Raw genomic sequence first — 8,097 nt, forward strand, 5'->3', positions numbered from 1 at the left:
AGCTCCTCACCCCCAACAATGGGGTTTAGAGACTCATGCCGTCAGAGAATACAAAGTTTAGATCTAAAATGTCATGAGATACAAAATAAGTCTCTAAAAGTTGTTTAAATACTAAACCAGTAGCCTAGGGTTACAAAATATGAGTGGACTATGATGGATGATGCAGAGATCCACTTTTGGGGCCCACTTGGTGTGCTGGGGCCCACTTGGTGTGTGCTGGGGCTGAGACTTTAAGCAATTCACGTGCAGAGGCCATTTGTGGAGTTGAACGCCAGTTTTTGTGCCAGTTTGGGCGTTCAACTCCAGTTTTTGATCCTTTTCTGGCGCTGGACGCCAGAATTGGGCAGAGGACTGGCGTTGAACGCCAGTTTACGTCGTCTATCCTTGTGCAAAGTATGGACTATTATATATTGCTGGAAAGCCCTGGATGTCTACTTTCCAACGCAATTGGAAGCATGCCATTTCGAGTTCTGTAGCTCCAGAAAATCCACTTTGAGTGCAGGGAGGTCAGAATCCAACAGCATTAGCAGTCCTTTTTCATCCTGAATCAAATTTTTGCTCAGCTCCTTCAATTTCAGCCAGAAAAATACCTGAAATTACAGAAAAACACACAACTCATAGTAAAGTCCAGAAATATGAATTTTTCCTAAAAACTACTGGAAATAAACTAAAAACTAACTAAAACATACTCAAAACTATATGAAATTATCCCCAAAAAGCGTATAAAATATCCGCTCATCAGAGCGCTCCACTGGAAGGGGCACCAAGCAACCCTGACCGACTCTCAGTCAAGGCCAAACTAAAAGAGCCCACTCTAAGTGCAACTCTGGCTCAATTAATTCCAATTCAAGCCCATCGACACACCAAAGCAAGCAAAACCCATGGACATCACTCAAAGGCACAAGAAAAAGCTAGATTAGGAATTTCATTTAAATTGTAATTTGTTTTTAATTTCAATTTCATTTTCATTTTGTAAAGCCTATATAAAGGCATCAATTTCATTTCAAAAAAAGGCTGGCTCTACTAGAGAGCAATAGGAGTAGGAGTAGGATAGAATAGAAAGCTCTCTTTAATACACTTTTATTTTCTGCACTCTACATTTCAGAATTCAATTTAGCTTTATGCAATTTCCATTTCTCTGCTACAATTTCTGCAATCTTCTACTCCAATTTCTTTTTCTGCAACTTTTTAATTCTGTTCATGATCTAGCTTGATTTACTCTTCCTGCAATTTAAATTTCCAGTCACTTGTTCTCAAGATCTCTTTTATTGCTTGATTTACAGCTTCATTTAATTTCCCTGCTCCCAATCCCCTTTACATTTGATGCAATTTACGTTTCTTACTTTTTAAGATTCTGCCATTTACTTTCTGCATTTTACAATTCCTGCAATTTATGTTCTGTTGCTTCAATTTCATCCAATTCACCACTGTTAGCTTGACTAAACTAATCACCTCAGTAAATTTGCTTGATCCATCAATCCCTATGGGATCGACCTCACTCTTGTGAGTTATTACTACTTGATGTGATCCGGTACACTTGCTGGTGAGTTTGTGTGAAAATCTAATTTTTCACCCATCAGTATGCCAAGAAACTAGTTAAGAAATTCGGAATGGAGAATGCTAAGCCCCTGGGCAAATCAATGCATCTGAACTCATGGTTGGAAAAGAATGAAACTGAGAAAGATGTTGATAAAACAAGGTATAGAGGAATGATAGGTTCTCTTATATATTTTACATCCTCTAGACCGGACATGATGTAAAGTGTTAGAGTTTGTTCAATATTCCAATCACAACTAAAAAAGTCACATCTTTCTGTAGTTAAAAGAATCATTAGATATGTTCATGGTACATCCAATTTTGGTTTATGGTATCCTAGGTTTGATGATTTTTTTTTGTAGTTGAATATTGTGATGCAGATTTTGCTAGAGATATAGTGGATAACAGAAGTATTTCTGGAATTTACTACTTTTTGGACAGGTCCTTGAAAGTGTAGTCAAGGAGGAAGCAGTCCACCATTGCACTGTCTACTGCTGAAGCCAAATATATTGCTACCCTATCTTGTTGTTTCCAATTATTATGGTTGAAAACTCAGTTAGCCGATTAGAAATTAAAAGCTGAAAATATTCTTTTGTTTTATGATAACATGAGTGCCATTAATATTTCCAAAAATTCTATTTTCCACTCAAGAACAAAACATATTAAAGTGAGATTTTACTTAATAAGAGAACATTTTCAAAATAGGAATATCAATATTCAATTTATTAAATTGAGGGAACAACTAGCTGATATATTCACAAAACCTTTGGTTGAAGACAGATTCTGCAAATTAAAAACAAATTTAAGGATACTTTGTTATAAGTCTTTGTTTTAATCTTGTTGATGAAGTGTGTGAAGTTTTTGTCTCACAGGTTGAAATGAGATATTTCTGGGCAAATGAAGAGCTTTCAATATGGAACGTAGGTTCTGAATTCTAATTTTGAAATAATTTTAAGTAGGCCAAACTTTATTTTCAAATCTCAAATGGTCCTATGTGTTTCCTTAAACACAACCCCTCTGGGACTCAATATCAGTTTATTTGTAGGTAAGTGGGACTCATTGGTTTTGTCATACAGTAAAACTTTTTTTTTTTCAAGTTTTTGTCCTTTCTACATTTCAAATCATTATTTTAAAATACAACTTTTTCAACCTTGGAAAAAATCCTTTTCAAATCAAAATTTATTTTGGGTTCCAAACTTCTCTTTTTTCGAGAACACTCTTTAACTTGCAGCAATTGCAAACCTCTTCATATATCTTGAATGCTTCTTCATATTTTTCATTCTCATCATTTCAAAATTTTCTTGAAAAACTGCAACACCCCTGTGTCACTAAGATGAGGAAGAAAACTACTACACAAAGAGGAACATTCACTCATAAACCTCTCAGAATCCCTGAAAGTTCTCGTGCACAATTCCATACTCACATTCACATACATTCTCATACACCCTCTCCATCTCCCTCTCCTCTTACACTAAACGATGGCTTGCACCATAACAACGGCACATCGTTCCTCCTTCTCGTCCTAGTGCTTCGAAAGAAAAACAACAAGCAACCAATGAAGGCCTCGTGATCCCCCAAGATCTAAATCTAAGTTCGTTCCTCAATGTTATCAGAGAGGTAATCGTCGCATCCTGATGGGGCACAGAAGTTGGTGAATTAAAAATTATTAAAATAGTTACGTTGCAAGTATAGTTCTTAACTCACCAAAAATCTGCCTATCAATTTAGAAATATGTCACAGAGAGTTTAAATTAAAAATTACTGGGAGTTTAAGTCCCAGGTCGTCTCCCAACGAGTTGCAGAAAAGTGTGCTATTTTATTAATCAGATGTTTCAAAAGGCTGATTTAAGTAGATGGAAAATTAAATTGAGAAAATTTAAATAATATGAATAAAAGCCTTGACTGGGAGTTGATTAGTTGGAATCTCAATTATTGATGGTATGATTTCAAGATTAATTTATAATTAATGGTTGTTCTGTTTAGTTATCCTTTACTAGGTAAAGGAAAGTCAAACAAGTTAGAATGCTAGATCTATTCACGAGTTGCAACCCACTTAGTTCAAAGGGATTGGTGTTAGTGACTGGATAGCAATCCAACAGTTAACCCAATTACAAATTCTCTTTCAATCCTTCCAACTCAAGAGTTCCTTTCAATCAACTCCCCATCAAGTGGAGAAACTACTCACTCATTGTAAATAATAAATCCATAACATATGAAAGAGAATTAAAAGAAGACATGATTATTGGAATGGAAAATAAATTAAAATGGAAGAAATAATCCTTATATTAAATAATCATGAAAGTATTCAAATGACAAAATTGAACAAAGCAAAGAACATGGAAGAATAAAACCAAGTTAAGAGAACGAACTAGAATGACGAATTCTTGATGAGGAAATAACTCTTCTCAATGTTCCAATGCTAAGACTAATTAAAAATTAAAATTCTAAAACCTAGAGAGAAAAACCTAAAGGAGTAAAACTAGATCTAAAACTGAAAACTGTGTAGAATGAATGTTGTCTTTTGTTTCTGCATATTCTCTGGCTCTAGTATGCTGTTTCGGGCCGAAAACTGGGTCGAAATAAGGTCCAAAATCGCTCCCAGCGAATTCTGCAGATTATGCAGATCGCACATGTCACGCGATCGCGTCATCCATGTGGACGCGTCACTCGCGCTTTTCCTTGCCACGCGTTCGCGTCGTCCACGCTACCGCGTCGCTTGAGCTTTTCCAATTCGCGCGGCCGCGTGAGCCATGCGGCCGCGTCACTGCGATTTGCTCTCCTTTGCGCGGTCGCGTGAGCCAGGCGACCGCGTCACTTCTCGCTGGTTATCTCCTCAAATTCTTGTGTTCCTTCCATTTTCGCTAGCTTTCTTTCCAATCTCCAACTCATTCATGCCTTATAAAGTCTGAAATACTCAACACATAGATCACGGCATCGAATGGAATAAAGGAGAATTAAAAATACATAATTAAAGTCTCTAGGAAGCAGTTTTCAAACATGTTATAAATTCAGGAAGGAATTATAATTTCATGCTAATGTAATGAATAAGTGGGTAAGGATCATGACAAAACCACACAATTAAACACAATATAAACTATAAAATAGTGGTTTATCAACCTCCGCACCTTAAACATTAGCATGTCCTCATGCTTAATTGAAGGAGATAAGGAAATAATTATGAACATGTAGAAACTCATAAAATGCAATGCAAGCCTATATATATATATATATATATATATATATATATATATATATATATATATATGCAACTATATGATTCTTGCCCACTTGATCAAAAGTAAATAAGCTCTTCAAAATAATTACAAATCAAATTCCACTAATTCTATCATTATACAATAAAACAGATAAAAGTGCAAGAAGATCGCTCATGAAAGCAGGGAACATGAAAATTCAAGCATTGAACCCTCACTGATAGTGTATGTACGCTCTAATCTCTAGTGTATAAGGTAATCACTCTATCCTTCTCTAATCATGCTTTCTAACTTTTGTTCTTCTCCTAACCAATCAACAACAGTTAATATACCAATGCAAACATCATGAGGTCTTTTCAAGGTTGTAATGGGGCTAAGGTACAGGTAGGGGTATACATTTGGTCAAGTGAGCTAATAAATTGAATCTTTAATTAACCCAAGCTCCAACCCAACTTGTATATTTTTAATGTAATCTTAAAGTTCATACCTAGCTACCCAGAATTCCCTTTTTCAATCTATACTCATGTATCAACTTTGTATTTGATTCTATCATATGTGCATTGATCTTTGAATTCTGAATTTAACATTGGGGTAATTTTGTCCCCTTATATATATATATATATATATATATATATATATATATATATATTTTGACATTAAAATAAATATAGCTTGTCAATGCACATAGATTTTTAATTCTTATAGTTTCACATGAGTAGGTATCCAAATTTCCATTAAATTCTCATGACACATTCCCTTAACAACTTTTGTTCCCACAATTTCTCATACTTAACTAGCACACAAAATTTTATCTTAAGCTAATCAAAGATTCAATTTGGGATATACAATTGTTTTTCAGCTTAAGGTTAGTAATGTGGTAAAATATAGAACAAATGGGATTTAAAGGCTCAAAGTGGTTAACAAAGGTAATTGAAAAGGGTAGGCTTAATTTGGATAAGTGAGTTTAAACAAATAATGGCCTCAATCATGTGCAAGCATGCAAATATAATAAATATTGGACATATAAGATAAAACAAAATATAGATTACAATCATAGAGAAGTAAACACACAAGAATGAAATAATTATGGTTAAATAATGTAACCATACATAAAGGCTCAAATCTTTCACAGATTGTGTGTTCTTTAGCTCAAATGTCATGTTCCAAATACAACTCAAGCAAATTTATCATAAAAATTTTGAAAAATTAGTGAAATTTTGTTCTAAAGATAGAGTCTTAAAAGAAACTTATTGTCTTTTCAATCAAGTAGAACATGCATGCAACTATCCTAACCTATGCAATTTATTCTATTCTATAGAAGAAAGAAAATCTAACTAAAATATCCTAATTATTGGTGCTAGGGAAGAGAAATTACCTCCGAAAGTCAGGTACTGACCGACCTCCCCACACTTAAGGCTTTGCACCGTCCTCGGTGCCGTCTGTCAGGAACAGGGGTGGGCTGGTAGTAGTATCTCCACAATTGGGACCATCATGGCTCCCTGTGCTAGTAAAAGAAGTGGATTCCGAGGTGTCTGAGTCTTTGCAATCTCCTCTAAGTAGCTCCCTGAGGTGTTTGAATCTTCGGTTGTTACGGCGCTCTCTCAACTTAGCTTTGTGTTCTTGCCGATCCAACCTCTTGATTATCTGTTGGAGCAATTCATCAGTTGTAGGTGCTTGTGGTGTTGAAGAAGGATTATCTTCAACTGGAGTAGTAGGAAGACTTGTAGTGGCTGCTGGAAGTCTGAGGTATTTCCCGTTAGGGACATACTGATCATCCCGTGGAAGCACGACTTTGGTGTCCCCAGCTCTGTAGGAGACTCCGGCTGCTGAGACAAGATCTGAGACCAAGGCGGGGAAAGGTAAGTTGCCCGTAATTTGTACGTGTCCCATAGCATTCCGGATATGTCTTGAGAGATTCAGAGGTTGGTCTGTAAGGATGCACCATAGTAGAACAGCCATGTCCGCAGTGAAGAAGGACTCATGAGTGCTCGGAAAGATGTAATGGGACATGATCTGTGCCCATACGCGAGCCTCCAAGGTAAGTGCTGAAGCCAATATTCCCTTAGGGCGGGTACGGTGGTATTCGTAGATCCAACGGCTGTCAGGTAATGCGATAACTCCGAGAACGGAGTCCCAGTCAAATTGGTACCTCTGGCGCTTAAGTGTGGCTTCTTGGAAGGCGTCCATTCCTTCTGGAATAGGGGGAAGACTCAGAGCTTGCTGAATGGCCGTTTCTGTAATGGGGACTTATTTCTGCCGGACATAAACAGACTGCAGGGTTGGCATGTAGAAGTTAGAGTAGAACTCAACTACCCAAGAAAGATTGACTTGCCTTGGCTGTCTTCGTAGGAAACCCCATTATCTTCGTTCAATTTGCGGCTCAACAAAGGTAGCAATATTGGACGGGAGGACAAGAAGGTATTCATTGTTATAGTTCCTTTCTGCCAGGATAGGGAACATCTGCTCACAGTAGCGATTGGGAAATCGCGCAGTTTCCTTTGCTGGAAAGGCTTTCTCTTTGTCATCAACCTTTATTATCCTCTTAACTCTTTTTGTTGAGGGCTTGACCGTGGTTGAAGATGGCTCTGCCACTGATGCTCTTTTAGTGCCTCTTCTTGCTGGGGGTTTAGGAGTTGCTTTCTCCTTTCCTTTCTTGGTGGCCATCCTAAAAAGAGAGGAGAAAGTAAATTAAATTCAAATAGATATATAGCAAGGAAGAGAACGGAAGAGTGGTGATGGATGCACATTAGGATGTAGTTGACATTAGCATAGGCTCTCGAGTACATGTGAAAAGCCAACAATGAAAAATAGTCAGTGCACCGAGAGATAAGTAGATGCAAGGTGTTTATTGGCATGCCGGAAAAGGGCATGAGTAGCATAGACCAAGCATCAGTTGTAACAAGCCAAAATGTTTGTATTGATAATTAAATTCAATTAAAACAATAGTAAAGAGAGTTTGTGAAAAGCAAGCATTAAATAGTAGAGTAAAGTAATGTAGAAAAGTGCATAATGCTATATGGGCTTTTTCACAAACACATGGCATGCATGGTAAATAAGATATAGAAAGTATGAAGGTGAACATGCAAGCAATCCCTTAAAAATAATAATTGTCAAACAAATTGCAACAATCCACAAGCATATAATGAGGAATAATGACTCAAATAAATTTCTAATACCATGTAAAAAGGAAAAGAAGAAGAAGGAAAATATGAATAATGAAAAGAAAAAGAAAAGAAAAAGAAAATAATATATAAAATAATAAGAATGATAGAAAAGAGAAGAAGGAAGAAGAAAATAGAACCTTGGTAATGGAGGTGAGAGAGAGAGAGAGAGTGATAGGTGAGATAAAA

At 36.5% G+C, this 8,097-nt stretch overlaps 1 pseudogene; it reads right to left on the bottom strand.

Annotated features, from left to right (window-relative positions):
* Positions 1-6,157: 6,157 nt before the first annotated feature.
* Positions 6,158-7,411, bottom strand: LOC148574602 (uncharacterized; annotated as a pseudogene).
* Between the last annotated feature and the right edge of the window lie 686 nt (positions 7,412-8,097).

Source organism: Arachis ipaensis, chromosome B2, assembly GCF_059453495.1.
Source record: "Arachis ipaensis isolate K30076 ecotype BB chromosome B2, ASM5945349v1, whole genome shotgun sequence".
Taxonomy (NCBI): domain Eukaryota; kingdom Viridiplantae; phylum Streptophyta; class Magnoliopsida; order Fabales; family Fabaceae; genus Arachis; species Arachis ipaensis.